Here is a 13,133-nt window from a genome sequence, read left to right on the forward strand (position 1 = left end):
GAGCGTGCCTGAGGCGACTGTGGAGAGAAACGACTCCCTTTTAACAGGAAGAAACCTCTGGCAGAACCAGACTCAGGAAGGGTGGCCATCCGCCTCGACCAGCTGGGGTTTGAGAAGACAGAAGGGAGGGGGGGGGGGGGCACTGTAACACCATTCAAAGGATATCTGTTGGAACAGGGAAACACGAGTGCCACATATCAAAGAAATGTTTCTGAGATTCAGTTCTCACAGCGTGTGGATCTATCAGCAATACCATTATTTCCCTTTCTTGTAAATTTGTGTGAGTTTACAAAGGTTTTCCATAGGTGTGCTAGGAAAAAACAAAGGATACTGCTGTAGAAATAAAGTTATTTTTATTTATATTTACAAAAACACTGACAAACATACACACACACACAGACACGCATGCACACACGCACACACACACACACACACACATACACTCACACGCACACACGCACACAAGCACACACACACACACACACACACACACAAACACACACAAACACACACACACACACACACAAACACACACACACACACACACACACACACACACACAATAACAGTCAATGAAAAGAATGAGTACATTTTTTTTTTCTGCCCTCTTCCTCTTCATCTCCTCCATCCACTGGTCAAGTGGCACAACAGCTGTCTGTGGGCAGTAAAGGTGGCCATAATACTGGCTGTGGCCAGTATCTTTGTTGCGGGGCTGGTGGCACAGACTACACTTGTTTTTCTCCACAGTGCGGACATAGGGCTTACGAGCAAGTGGTGGAGAGGGAATGGGTCCAGCAGGAGCAATCTGCCGGACAGCAGGAACTGGAGTTGGACACACAAAAACAAATGGGGCAGAGGAAGGACTGGGGTTTTGGATGACAGGTGAAGGAGAAGAAAGGTGTGAAGGTGTTTGGACCATGGTGGGACATGCAGGACTGGGGTTGTGGACAACAGGTACGGGAGCGGGATCAGCAGGGAACAGCTGCCTTGGGCTTGGGCCTGTTTATCAGTCAAATAAACACAAAAAGTGATGAGAAACCATCAGTTTCAGATGGGTTTCAGATCATCTGAAACTGATGTTTGATACTTTGACCCCTTTTATGCTCTTTAAATGGGCAGACCTTCTGCATTTGTGCTGTTTGATTCTTTCAGACCTTTGATATGGGACAGAGGCCTGTAGACAAAATGATTTTTTTTAAATTTTAAGAAATCTAAGTTGAAAGTGGGATCTTTTTTCAGCGATGCAAACAATTTCGGTCAGGGGGTTGCCGTGACCCGGCTTCGAACCAGGGTTGCTGCGACCACAACGCAGAGTACTAACTATACGATCACGGCCGGTTGTGGGTTTTTGTCGTGTCTGGCTTTGATGTGATCCGAAACACCTTCGTATCCCAAGGATAGCATATGTAGCTCTGCGGCATGTGGCTGGCAGGCATGTTTTTTTTTGTGTTTGGAGCAAAATCATTGACAGCAGAGATAAAGAGGAAGACGAGCTTTCCTTACGGTGTGGGGTCAGCCACATGTGTTGCAAGACGACACACTGTGAGGTATCTTTGGAGCGTAAGTGAGCTGGGATACCCAGGGAGTAGAAGGTTTAAAGCGATCCTGTTCTAAAGCAGTGGGAGAAGTGAGAGACTAAAACCAGCGTGCCGAGCTAGCCAGGAGTTGAACCTAGAATCTTCTGATCTGTAGTCAGACGCGTTATCCATTGCACCACTAGCCCTTAGCAAGTTGGATAGAGAGTGGAACAGTCTTTCGTAAAACAGCATATTCTAAAGCTTTGAAAGGATTGACGGAGTTGGCCAAAAGAGCCTCTGTATACAAAAGCTTGGCACATCCTTCGAGCCAGAATTGAACCAGCGACCTAAGGATAACTGTTGTTGGGCACCTACAGTCCTCCGCTCTACCAACTGAGCTATCGAAGGGAGCAAAGCCAACATCCTTTTCATGAATCCTGTATGAATGCATGTAACCAGGCTTAAGATGCGTATCATGGGACACCTGCAGTTCTCTGCTGTACCAAATGAGTTATGGAAGGGAGCCAGGGGCTTGGGCCTGTTTATCAGTTAAATAAACACAAAAAGTGATGACAAACCATCAGTTTCAGATGCGTTTCAGATCAAATCAGCCTCAGTTTCTATCATGCATTTAGTCCTTACAAAAACATATCTGGCATCTATCTGGGAAAGTCTCCACATCGTCCAACACAGATGTTGATCCTCAATATACCCTCACATTGTCCAGCGCAAAAGTCCAGCCTTTTTTTTTTGGTTCTTTTTTGTCAGGTCTATCCATCCATTCATTTGGCACATGATTTTCATCTTCTGTTGTTAGGATGTTTATCCTTTGGGTGTGGCGGTGTGTGAAAACCCTCCCTTTAGAAGAGCTAAAAGACACAGAACATATGCGGCCTTGGCGACTCATTAAAAAGGCACTATTTCTCATTGGGGCCTGTTTGATACTTTGACCCCTTTTATGCTCTTTAAATGGGCAGACCTTCTGCATTTGTGCTGTTTGATTCTTTCAGACCTTTGATACGGGACAGAGGCCTGTAGACAAAATAATTTTTTTAAAAGTTTAAGAAATCTAAGTTGAAAGTGGGATCTTTTTTCAGCGATGCAAACAAATTCGGTCGGGGGGTTGCCGTGACCCGGATTCGAACCGGGGTTGCTGCGACCACAACGCAGAGTACTAACCACTATACGATCACTGCCAGTTGTGGGTTTTTGTCGTGTGTGGCTTTGATGTGATCCGAAACACCTTCGTATCCCAAGGATAGCATATGTAGCTCTGCGGCATGTGGCTGGCAGGCATGTTTTTTTTTGTGTGTTTGGAGCAAAATCATTGACAGCAGAGATAAAGAGGAAGACGAGCTTTCCTTACGGTGTGGGGTCAGCTACATGTGTTGCAAGACGACACACTGTGAGGTATCTTTGGGGCGTAAGTGAGCTGGGATACCCAGGGAGTAGAAGGTTTAAAGCGATCCTGTTCTATAGCAGTGGGAGAAGTGAGAGACTAAAACCAGCCTGCCGAGCTAGCCAAGAGTTGAATCTAGAATCTTCTGATCCGTAGTCAGACGCGTTATCCATTGCGCCACTAGCCCTTAGCAAGTTCGATAGAGAGTGGAACAGTGTTTCGTAAAACAGCATATTCCAAAAGCTTTGAAAGGATTGACGGAGTTGGCCAAAAGAGCCTCTGTATACAAAAACTTGACACATCCTTCGAGCCGGAATTGAACCAGCGACCTAAGGATAAGTGTTGTTGGGCACCTACAGTCCTCCGCTCTACCAACTGAGCTATCGAAGGGAGCAAAGCCAACATTCTTTTCATGAATCCTGTATGAATGCATGTAACCAGACTTAAAATGCGTATCATTGGACACCTGCAGTTCTTTGCTGTACCAAATGAGTTATGGAAGGGAGCCAGGGGCTTGGGCCTGTTTATCAGTTAAATAAACACAAAAAGTGATGACAAACCATCAGTTTCAGATGCGTTTCAGATCAAATCAGCCTCAGTTTCTATCATGCATTTAGTCCTTACAAAAACATATCTGGCATCTATCTGGGAAAGTCTCCACATCGTCCAACACAGATGTTGATCCTCAATATACCCTCACATTGTCCAGCGCAAAAGTCCAGCCTTTTTTTTTTGGTTCTTTTTTGTCAGGTCTATCCATCCATTCATTTGGCACATGATTTTATTCTTCTGTTGTTAGGATGTTTATACTTTGGGTGTGGCGGTGTGTGAAAACCCTCCCTTTAGAAGAGCTGAAAAACACAGAACATATGCGGCCTTGGCGACTCATTAAAAAGGCACTATTTCTCATTGGGGCCTGTTTGATACTTTGACCCCTTTTATGCTCTTTAAATGGGCAGACCTTCTGCATTTGTGCTGTTTGATTCTTTCAGACCTTTGATACGGGACAGAGGCCTGTAGACAAAATTATTTTTTTAAAAGTTTAAGAAATCTAAGTTGAAAGTGGGATCTTTTTTCAGCGATGCAAACAAATTCGGGCGGGGGGTTGCCGTGACCCGGATTCGAACCGGGGTTGCTGCGACCACAACGCAGAGTACTAACCACTATACAATCACGGCCGGTTGTGGGTTTTTGTCGTGTGTGGCTTTGATGTGATCCGAAACACCTTCGTATCCCAAGGATAGCAAATGTAGCTCTGCGGCATGTGGCTGGCAGGCATGTTTTTTTTGTGTGTTTGGAGCAAAATCATTGACAGCAGAGATAAAGAGGAAGACGAGCTTTCCTTACGGTGTGGGGTCAGCCACATGTGTTGCAGGACGACACACTGTGAGGTATCTTTGGGGCGTAAGTGAGCTGGGATACCCAGGGAGTAGAAGGTTTAAAGCGATCCTGTTCTAAAGCAGTGGGAGAAGTGAGAGACTAAAACCAGCGTGCCGAGCTAGCCAGGAGTTGAACCTGGAATCTTCTGATTCGTAGTCAGACGCGTTATCCATTGCGCCACTAGCCCTTAGCAAGTTGGATAGAGAGTGGAACAGTCTTTCGTAAAACAGCATATTCCAAAAGCTTTGAAAGGATTGACGGAGTTGGCCAAAAGAGCCTCTGTATACAAAAACTTGGCACATCCTTCGAGCCGGAATTGAACCAGCGACCTAAGGATAACTGTTGATGGGCACCTACAGTCCTCCACTCTACCAACTGAGCTATCGAAGGGAGCAAAGCCAATATTCTTTTCATGAATCCTGTATGAATGCATGTAACCAGACTTAAGATGCGTATCATGGGACACCTGCAGTTCTTTGCTGTACCAAATGAGTTATGGAAGGGAGCCAGGGGCTTGGGCCTGTTTATCAGTTAAATAAACACAAAAAGTGATGACAAACCATCAGTTTCAGATGCGTTTCAGATCAAATCAGCCTCAGTTTCTATCATGCATTTAGTCCTTACAAAAACATATCTGGCATCTATCTGGGAAAGTCTCCACATCGTCCAACACAGATGTTGATCCACAATATACCCTCACATTGTCCAGCGCAAAAGTCCAGCCTTTTTTTTTTGGTTCTTTTTTGTCAGGTCTATCCATCCATTCATTTGGCACACGATTTTCATCTTCTGTTGTTAGGATGTTTATACTTTGGGTGTGGCGGTGTGTGAAAACCCTCCCTTTAGAAGAGCTGAAAAACACAGAACATATGCGGCCTTGGCGACTCATTAAAAAGGCACTATTTCTCATTGGGGCCTGTTTGATACTTTGACCCCTTTTATGCTCTTTAAATGGGCAGACCTTTGATACGGGACAGAGGCCTGTAGACAAAATAATTTTTTTAAAAGTTGAAGAAATCTAAGTTGAAAGTGGGATCTTTTTTCAGCGATGCAAACAAATTCGGTCGGGGGGTTGCCGTGACCCGGATTCGAACCGGGGTTGCTGCGACCACAACGCAGAGTACTAACCACTATACGATCACGGCTGGTCGTGGGTTTTTGTCGTGTCTGGCTTTGATGTGATCCGAAACACCTTCGTATCCCAAGGATAGCATATGTAGCTCTGCGGCTTGTGGCTGGCAGGCATGCTTTTTTTGTGTGTTTGGAGCAAAATCATTGACAGCAGAGATAAAGAGGAAGATGAGCTTTCATTAAGGTGTGGGGTCAGCCACATGTGTTGCAAGACGACACACTGTGAGGTATCTTTGGGGCGTAAGTGAGCTGGGATACCCAGGGAGTAGAAGGTTTAAAGCGATCCTGTTCTATAGCAGTGGGAGAAGTAAGAGACTAAAACCAGCGTGCCGATCTAGCCAATGCTTTTCTAAAAGAGCAATGGTTCGAAGCACCATAACTTGTGTTTGACACCTTCCACACTTTGGAGTGACTGAGCTTCCGAGTAGTCTTTCTGCAGCTCCAACAGAGAGCAATCGGAGCCACTTGTGCCCAGCAAGTTTCCAGCAATAACTGAGGTGAAGTGCTATAAAGACACCATCAAAACACCTGCCCCGTGCGAGGGTCGAACTCACGACCTTCAGATTATGAGACTGACGCGCTGCCTACTGCGCCAACGAGGCCTGCAAGTCATAAATGTGCATGTATTGTCAGCCTAGGCTCACTTTCACACACCCATTCATTGGTCCTGCAGACTTTGCTAAAGGTATGTGATAGCCACTTGCCCAGCTCACATGGATTGCATGGCAATCAAATAAGTGGATGGTAGGAAATAAGATATTCTAATCTGCAGCCCCCTGTGACACCTATGTGGGGCGACAAAGGCAAAACCGAAGAAAAATGTGTCTGACTTGACAGGTTTAAGTAGATAATAAAGGAAGCAGAAACTGAAAGGCGACAAAGATCTGATTGCAAGGCATCTCTAAAAGAGCGATGGTTCGAATCCTCATAACTTGGCTTTGACACATGGCGACAAAGATCTGATTGCAATGCTTTTCTAAAAGAGACATGGTTCGAAGACCCATAACTTGTGTTTGACACCTTCCACACTTTGGAAGGACTAAGCTTCCGAGTAGTCTTTCTGCAGCTCCAACAGAGAGCAATCGGAGCCACCTGTGCCCAGCAAGTTTCCAGCTGTAACTGAGGTGAAGTGCTATAAACACCACATCAAAACAACTGCCCCGTGTGAGGGTTGAACTCACGACCTTCAGATTATGAGACTGACGCGCTGCCTACTGTGCCAACAAGGCCTGCAAAACATAAACCTGCATGCATTGTCAGCCTAGGCTCACTTTCACACACCCATTCATTGGTCCTGCAGACTTTGCTAAAGGTATGTGATGCCCACTTGCCCAGCTCACATGGATTGCATGGTTATCAAATAAGTGTATGGTAGGAAATAAGATATTCTAATCTGCAGCCCCCTGTGACACCTATGTGGGGCGACAAAGGCAAAACCGAAGAAAAATGTGTCTGACTTGACAAGTTTAAGTTGATAATAAAGGAAGCAGAAACTAAAAGGCGACAAATATCTGATTGCAAGGCATCTATAAAAGAGCGCTGGTTCGAATCCCCATAACTTGGCTTTGAGACATGGCGACAAAGATCTGATTGCAATGCTTTTCTAAAAGAGACATGGTTCGAAGCGCCATAAGTTGTGTTTGACACCTTCCACACTTTGGAGTGACTGAGCTTCCGAGTAGTCTTTCTGCAGCTCCAACAGAGAGCAATCGGAGCCACCTGTGCCCAGCAAGTTTCCAGCAATAACTGAGGTGAAGTGCTATAAAGACACCATCAAAACAACTACCCTGTGTGAGGGTCGAACTCACGACCTTCAGATTATGAAACTGACGCACTGCCTACTGTGCCAACGAGGCCTGCAAAACATAAACATGCATGCATTGTCAGCCTAGGCTCACTTTCCCACACCCATTCATTGGTCCTGCAGACTTTGCTAAAGGTATGTGATGCCCACTTGCCCAGCTCACATGGATTGCATGGTTATCAAATAAGTGTATGGTAGGAAATAAGATATTCTAATCTGCAGCCCCCTGTGACACCTATGTGGGGCGACAAAGGCAAAACCGAAGAAAAATGTGTCTGACTTGACAGGTTTAAGTAGATAATAAAGGAAGCAGAAACTGAAAGGCGACAAAGATCTGATTGCAAGGCATCTCTAAAAGAGCGATGGTTCGAATCCCCATAACTTGGCTTTGACACATGGCGACAAAGATGTGATTGCAATGCTTTTCTAAAAGAGCAATGGTTCGAAGCGCCATAACTTGTGTTTGACACCTTCCACACTTTGGAAGGACTGAGCTTCCGAGTAGTCTTTCTGCAGCTCCAACAGAGAGCAATCGGAGCCACCTGTGCCCAGCAAGTTTCCAGCAATAACTGAGGTGAAGTGCTATAAACACCACATCAAAACACCTTGTTGTGAAGCAACAATCGGAGACTTTATGGACCTGGTAAACAAAGTTCGATGCACAAGTACAGAGGTGTTTTTCAGTGGACCTCTACCAACAGTTTGGAAAGGAGATGAGAGATTCAGCAGACTGATGATGCTAAATAGATGGCTCAAAGAAATGTGTGCTGCTCATTCAATTAATTTTATTGACAATTTCAACATCTTTTGGGGACGCAGGCCACTTTTTAAGGCAGATGGATTTCACCTTAACAAGTCAGGAGTACAGTTGCTAAGCTCCAACATTTTTTACTCTCCGCGTCACACACCAGCAGCCCCTATCAAGGACAAGACAGGACAAAACGATCCAAAATGACAGATAGGACAATGCTCTGGTGAGGGCGCTGAGACAAGGACTGACCATGGAGGACAGCAGATCCAGAAAGAACCTGCAACGTCATCATCCTCACCCCAAGATAAGGAGTCTTCACCAGCCCCAACAGCCCAACAAGTGGAGTCTTCCCTGTGATGACAGGAAACAGAAAAGTGGTCAAACTGGTGAGAAATAAAAAAGGTTCAGTTAAATCTACCAATCTATTGAATATAGTGTGCCAACCCCGAAACACACCAGTATCACCTGTTGTCTCCACGAGATTAGCCCTACTCATTATCAGATCACTAGCCAACAAATCCCTCTTAGTAAATGACATGATCATGACCTATAATCTAGACTTTTTATTTCTTAGTGAAACATGGCTGACTGAATGTAGCTGTGATACCATTCTCAATGAGGCCGCACCAACAAATTTCAGTTTTATCAATAAGTGTCGAAGTGGTAAGAAGGGCGGGGGAGTTGCCGCCATTTTTAAATCAGTCTTTCAGTGCAAAGAAATTTTACTTGGTGATTTTAGCTCGTTTGAATATCTCTGTTTTTTAGTAAAGGGGGATCCAAAAGTTATCTTCCTAATCATTTATAGACCACGAAGATACCCAGGAACTTTCTTTGATGAGTTTGCTGAACTGCTGTCAGTTATCTGCACTGACTATAACTTTTTTATCATAACAGGGGATTTTAACATTCACATGGACAATAACATGGACACTAATGCCAAAGAACTCTGCTCTCTACTTGACACTTTTGGCCTCCTTCAACATGTGAATGGACCCACACATACTCGAGGCCACACACTGGATCTGGTTATCTCTAAAGGTGTTGACATTTCTTCTGTTGATATCAAGGACTTGGCGCTCTCTGATCATTTCTGTGTGTTCTCTGACTTACAGTTAACTCCAAACATTCAGTTAACCCGTGTGTCTGTTAGAAAAAGGTACATAAATGAGAATACCAGTGCTAAGTTTATGGAAGTTATAGCTATGTCATCAACTGCGAGTGCAGAGACAGTTGATGAACTCTTAGATAACTTTAACTTGAAAATCTCAAATGTCATGGATACTGTTGCATCTGTTAAAAATAAGATGATCTTGAGCAGAAAGCGAACACCATGGAGGAACACTATGATGGTAAAGGCCTTGAAAACAGAATGCAGGAAAGCAGAGCGTAAATGGAGAAAAACTAAACTTCAAATTCACCATGACCTCTACAAACAAAGTCTTTGTAATTTTAACCACGGGTTACTCTGCGCTAGACAGCAACACTTATCTGAAATGATTAATAAGAACATCAACAACACTCGTGCTCTGTTTGCTATGGTTAATAAGCTGACAACCCCCCCAAAACAGATAGTTTCAGGACTCTGTTCCACAGAAAAATGTAATGAATTTGCTTGTTTTTTTCAATGAAAAAATCAAATCTATAAGGCTAAATATCAACATAAATCAGCAAAATAATAAAATGACGCAAACCTTAAAACCACCTAGGAATCAATCAACTATGATGTCAGAATTCAATACAGTTGACCAAAAAACCATAGAAGAAACAGTCCAGCATCTTAAACCATCGAAATCCTGTCTTGACACAATGCCATCTGACTTCTTTAAAACTATTGTAAGCTCTGTCCAAACAGATTTGCAGCAAATAATAAACTGCTCATTTCAATCAGGCACGTTTCCTAAACCCTTAAAAGTAGCTGCCATCAAGCCACTCCTAAAAAAGAGAACATTGGATGCTTCCATTTTAACCAACTACAGACCCATCTCAAATCTTCCTTTTATAGCCAAGATTGTTGAGAAAGTGGTTTTTAATTAACTCAGTAACTTCTTGAACTCCAGTGGACTCCTTGACAAATTTCAGTCAGGCTTCCAACCTCACCACAGTACAAAAACGGCTCTTATTAAAGTGTTAAATGACATAAGGTTGAACACTGACTCAGGCAAGGTCTCAGTTCTGGTTTTGTTGGATCTCAGTGCTGCATTTGACACTGTGGATCACAGTATACTGCTGAACAGGTTGGAAACCTGGGCAGGACTCAGCGGGACAATCCTAGAATGGTTCAGGTCCTACTTGGAGGAGCGGAGTTATTTTGTGACTATTGGAAGTAATCAATCTGATCGAGTGGCTATGACATGTGGAGTTCCTCAGGGGTCAGTTCTTGGACCCCTTCTGTTCACTCTATACATGCTGCCTCTGGGTCAAATTCTGAAGAACTCTAAAGTCAACTACCACAGCTATGCAGATGACACACAGATATATCTCGCACTGTCTCCAGATGACTGCAGTCCTATAGAGTCATTGTGTGACTGCTTAGAGCAAGTCAAAAAGGGGATGAACCAAAATTTCCTTCAGTTAAATCAAGAAAAAACTGAGGTCATTGTGTTTGGCAACAAAGAGAAGAGGTTTGCTGTCAGTAAACTCCCCCAAGACTCCCCCAAAAGAGTCTCAAACAGCTGCAGCTCATTCAGAACGCTGCATTCTGAGTTTTAACCAGAACAAAGAGATCACATCACATCACCCCAGTTCTCAAGTCTTTACATTGGCTCCCGGTCAGATAGAGAATAGATTTTAAAGTTCTGCTGCTCGTCTACAAATCACGGAATGGTTTAGGTCCAGAATACATGAATGACATGCTAGCAGAGTATAAACCCAGCAGAGCTCTGAGATCTACTGACTCAGGTCATATAGTGGAGCCCAGAGTTCAAACTGGACACGGTGAAGCAGCTTTTAGCTGTTATGCTGCACACAACTGGAACAAACTACCAGCAGACCTGAAATCAGCCACAACTGTAAGCACTTTTAAATCCAGGTTGAAAACATTTCTCTTTCGGTGTGCTTATGGTTGAGTTTATATTTTTCTTTTTCCCCTCTTCTTTGATTGCTTTAATTTTTATTCTATTTTTTTTCTCTTTAAATTGCTTGTTTTTATGCTGCTTTATGCTGTTCTTTTAAATGCCTTATCTTTATGTAAAGCACATTGAGTTGCCTGTGGTACGAAATGCGCTATATAAATAAAGATGCCTTGCCTTGCCTAGATTATGTCCTGTGAGAATTGGGGCTAGGGATGTCTGCTCACATTGCTTCCCCTGTGATCCGTTCCAGGACAAGCAGCATCAAATATATTGATATATCTTTAAAAGTCATGTGTTATGGAAGGGCGCCTACACATGTGCTGTTGTTGCTGATATTCGTGGCGAGTATGGGGATTGAACCCATGACCTTGGCGTTATTAGCACCACGCTCTGACCAGCTGAGCTAACCAGCCTAATTTTGAGTTGCCCTATGAGCAAATTTGTGCGAGAATAAGTGCTCTCAGTGTTTTCTCTGTTACCTATTTAAGTCACACAAACATTCTATACAGCTTGCCTTTGGTATTGCGGATTTAGATGTGATCAGCAGGTGAGATGAAAGACTTTTAGTTCTTCAAAAAATTGCTTTCAATGCAATTATTTTATCATTTGTTATATGCTACAATGACTCGACGTGATAGAACTTACTCATTCAAGTCTCTGATCTTTTTTTATAGCTTTAGCGTAGGCAGTATGGGGAAGCCAAGATCATTGCGCAACATCAGCTTAACTTTGGATTTTTTTTACCAGTAACAGACTGGTAAAATCCTCTGACTTTAATGGCATGCCATTCAGAGGATTTCTGACACGGAGTACAACTAGCAAAGTACTTACCAGCTTTCACCATGTGTTTATTTGGTTAGTACTCAGTACAGTGCTCTTGATTTCTGTACATATATGACAGCATACAACTAAACAAGACAACCACGAAGGGACTCGAACCCTCAATCTTCTGATCCCAAGTCAGACGCCTTGTCCGTTAGGCCACATGGTCTCACCTGAGTCATCCGGCCGGTACAGGGGTGGTCTGCTGCCAAGTGTGAAACAGCCAGGAATAAAATTGTGCCTCCAAGTCTGAGGCTCTGATCCTTAGTTGGAAAAGGGTCGAGGGCCCTCTCCTTGCTTAGAACCAGTTGCTGCCTCAAGTGGAAGAGTTTAGGGATCAGACCATTTTGACCACGACTGGAGGATCTCGTTCCACCAGTCGATCTTCCTTCCAACGCTCACCTCTGGTCACTCCTTATGAGTGGTGACTAAATGAATGAGATTGCGAATGCATAAGGGCTGAAATCAACTTCCACTCTGTGGTGATTAGGCTCACCCTCTTGGATCAGGGTGATAAGCGTAGTCATCTGGAATACGCTGAGAATACAGTCTCTGCCGCTCTTCTTTGAATGAAGCCAGATCAGGCGGTATGGGCATCTGGTCAGAATATCACGTAGATTCCCCCCAGGGGAGATATTTTGGATCAGTTGCACGGTGAGGAGGCCTGAGGGAAGGTCCAGGACTCACAAGAAATAAACCATGCTGGTCTTGCATTGGTATTTCTGTGTGTCCAGCCGAGAAGAGGTGTAGATTATGTCCTGTGAGAATCGGGGCAAGGGATGTCTGCTCACATTGCTTCCCCTGTGATCCGTTCCAGGACAAGCAGCATCAAATATATTGATATATCTTTAAAAGGCATGTGTTATGGAAAGGAACCTACACATGTACTGTTGCTGATGATAGTCGTGCCAGTATGGGGTTTGAACCTATGACCTTGGCGTTCTTAGCACCACGCTCTGACCAGCTGAGCTAACCGGCCTGATTTTGAGTTGCCCTATGAGCAAATTTTTGCGAGAATAAGTGCTCTCAGTGTTTTCTCTGTTACCTATTTAAGTCACACAAACATTCTATACAGCTTGCCTTTGGTATTGCGGATTTGGATGTTATCAGCAGGTGAGATGAAAGACTTTTAGTTCTTCAAAAAATTGCTTTCAAAGCAATTATTTTATCATTTGTTATATGCTACAATGACTCGACGTGATAGAACTTACTCATTCAAGTCTCTCATCTTTTTGTATAGCTTGAGTGTATGCAGTAT

At 43.8% G+C, this 13,133-nt stretch overlaps 12 non-coding genes across 12 annotated transcripts; all 12 read right to left on the reverse strand.

Annotated features, from left to right (window-relative positions):
- Positions 1-1,650: 1,650 nt before the first annotated feature.
- On the reverse strand, positions 1,651-1,723 carry trnac-aca (transfer RNA cysteine (anticodon ACA)). Its single transcript has one exon. It is a non-coding gene; the product is annotated as a tRNA-Cys (tRNA).
- Positions 1,724-1,836: 113 nt separating this feature from the next.
- On the reverse strand, positions 1,837-1,925 carry trnay-gua (transfer RNA tyrosine (anticodon GUA)). The gene is given in 2 exon segments: positions 1,837-1,872; positions 1,889-1,925. It is a non-coding gene; the product is annotated as a tRNA-Tyr (tRNA).
- Positions 1,926-3,217: 1,292 nt separating this feature from the next.
- Positions 3,218-3,306, reverse strand: trnay-gua (transfer RNA tyrosine (anticodon GUA)). Its single transcript is given in 2 exon segments — positions 3,218-3,253; positions 3,270-3,306. It is a non-coding gene; the product is annotated as a tRNA-Tyr (tRNA).
- A 716-nt stretch (positions 3,307-4,022) lies between these two features.
- Positions 4,023-4,094, reverse strand: trnah-gug (transfer RNA histidin (anticodon GUG)). Its single transcript has one exon. It is a non-coding gene; the product is annotated as a tRNA-His (tRNA).
- A 316-nt stretch (positions 4,095-4,410) lies between these two features.
- trnar-acg (transfer RNA arginine (anticodon ACG)) lies at positions 4,411-4,483 on the reverse strand. The gene has a single exon. It is a non-coding gene; the product is annotated as a tRNA-Arg (tRNA).
- Positions 4,484-4,597: 114 nt separating this feature from the next.
- On the reverse strand, positions 4,598-4,686 carry trnay-gua (transfer RNA tyrosine (anticodon GUA)). Its single transcript is given in 2 exon segments — positions 4,598-4,633; positions 4,650-4,686. It is a non-coding gene; the product is annotated as a tRNA-Tyr (tRNA).
- A 683-nt stretch (positions 4,687-5,369) lies between these two features.
- Positions 5,370-5,441, reverse strand: trnah-gug (transfer RNA histidin (anticodon GUG)). The gene has a single exon. It is a non-coding gene; the product is annotated as a tRNA-His (tRNA).
- A 515-nt stretch (positions 5,442-5,956) lies between these two features.
- On the reverse strand, positions 5,957-6,029 carry trnam-cau (transfer RNA methionine (anticodon CAU)). Its single transcript has one exon. It is a non-coding gene; the product is annotated as a tRNA-Met (tRNA).
- Positions 6,030-6,583: 554 nt separating this feature from the next.
- trnam-cau (transfer RNA methionine (anticodon CAU)) lies at positions 6,584-6,656 on the reverse strand. The gene has a single exon. It is a non-coding gene; the product is annotated as a tRNA-Met (tRNA).
- Positions 6,657-7,210: 554 nt separating this feature from the next.
- trnam-cau (transfer RNA methionine (anticodon CAU)) lies at positions 7,211-7,283 on the reverse strand. Its single transcript has one exon. It is a non-coding gene; the product is annotated as a tRNA-Met (tRNA).
- Positions 7,284-11,392: 4,109 nt separating this feature from the next.
- trnai-aau (transfer RNA isoleucine (anticodon AAU)) lies at positions 11,393-11,466 on the reverse strand. Its single transcript has one exon. It is a non-coding gene; the product is annotated as a tRNA-Ile (tRNA).
- A 505-nt stretch (positions 11,467-11,971) lies between these two features.
- Positions 11,972-12,044, reverse strand: trnap-ugg (transfer RNA proline (anticodon UGG)). Its single transcript has one exon. It is a non-coding gene; the product is annotated as a tRNA-Pro (tRNA).
- Positions 12,045-13,133: the final 1,089 nt, after the last annotated feature.

This window comes from Odontesthes bonariensis, chromosome 8 (genome assembly GCF_027942865.1).
Source record: "Odontesthes bonariensis isolate fOdoBon6 chromosome 8, fOdoBon6.hap1, whole genome shotgun sequence".
Lineage (NCBI taxonomy): Eukaryota > Metazoa > Chordata > Actinopteri > Atheriniformes > Atherinopsidae > Odontesthes > Odontesthes bonariensis.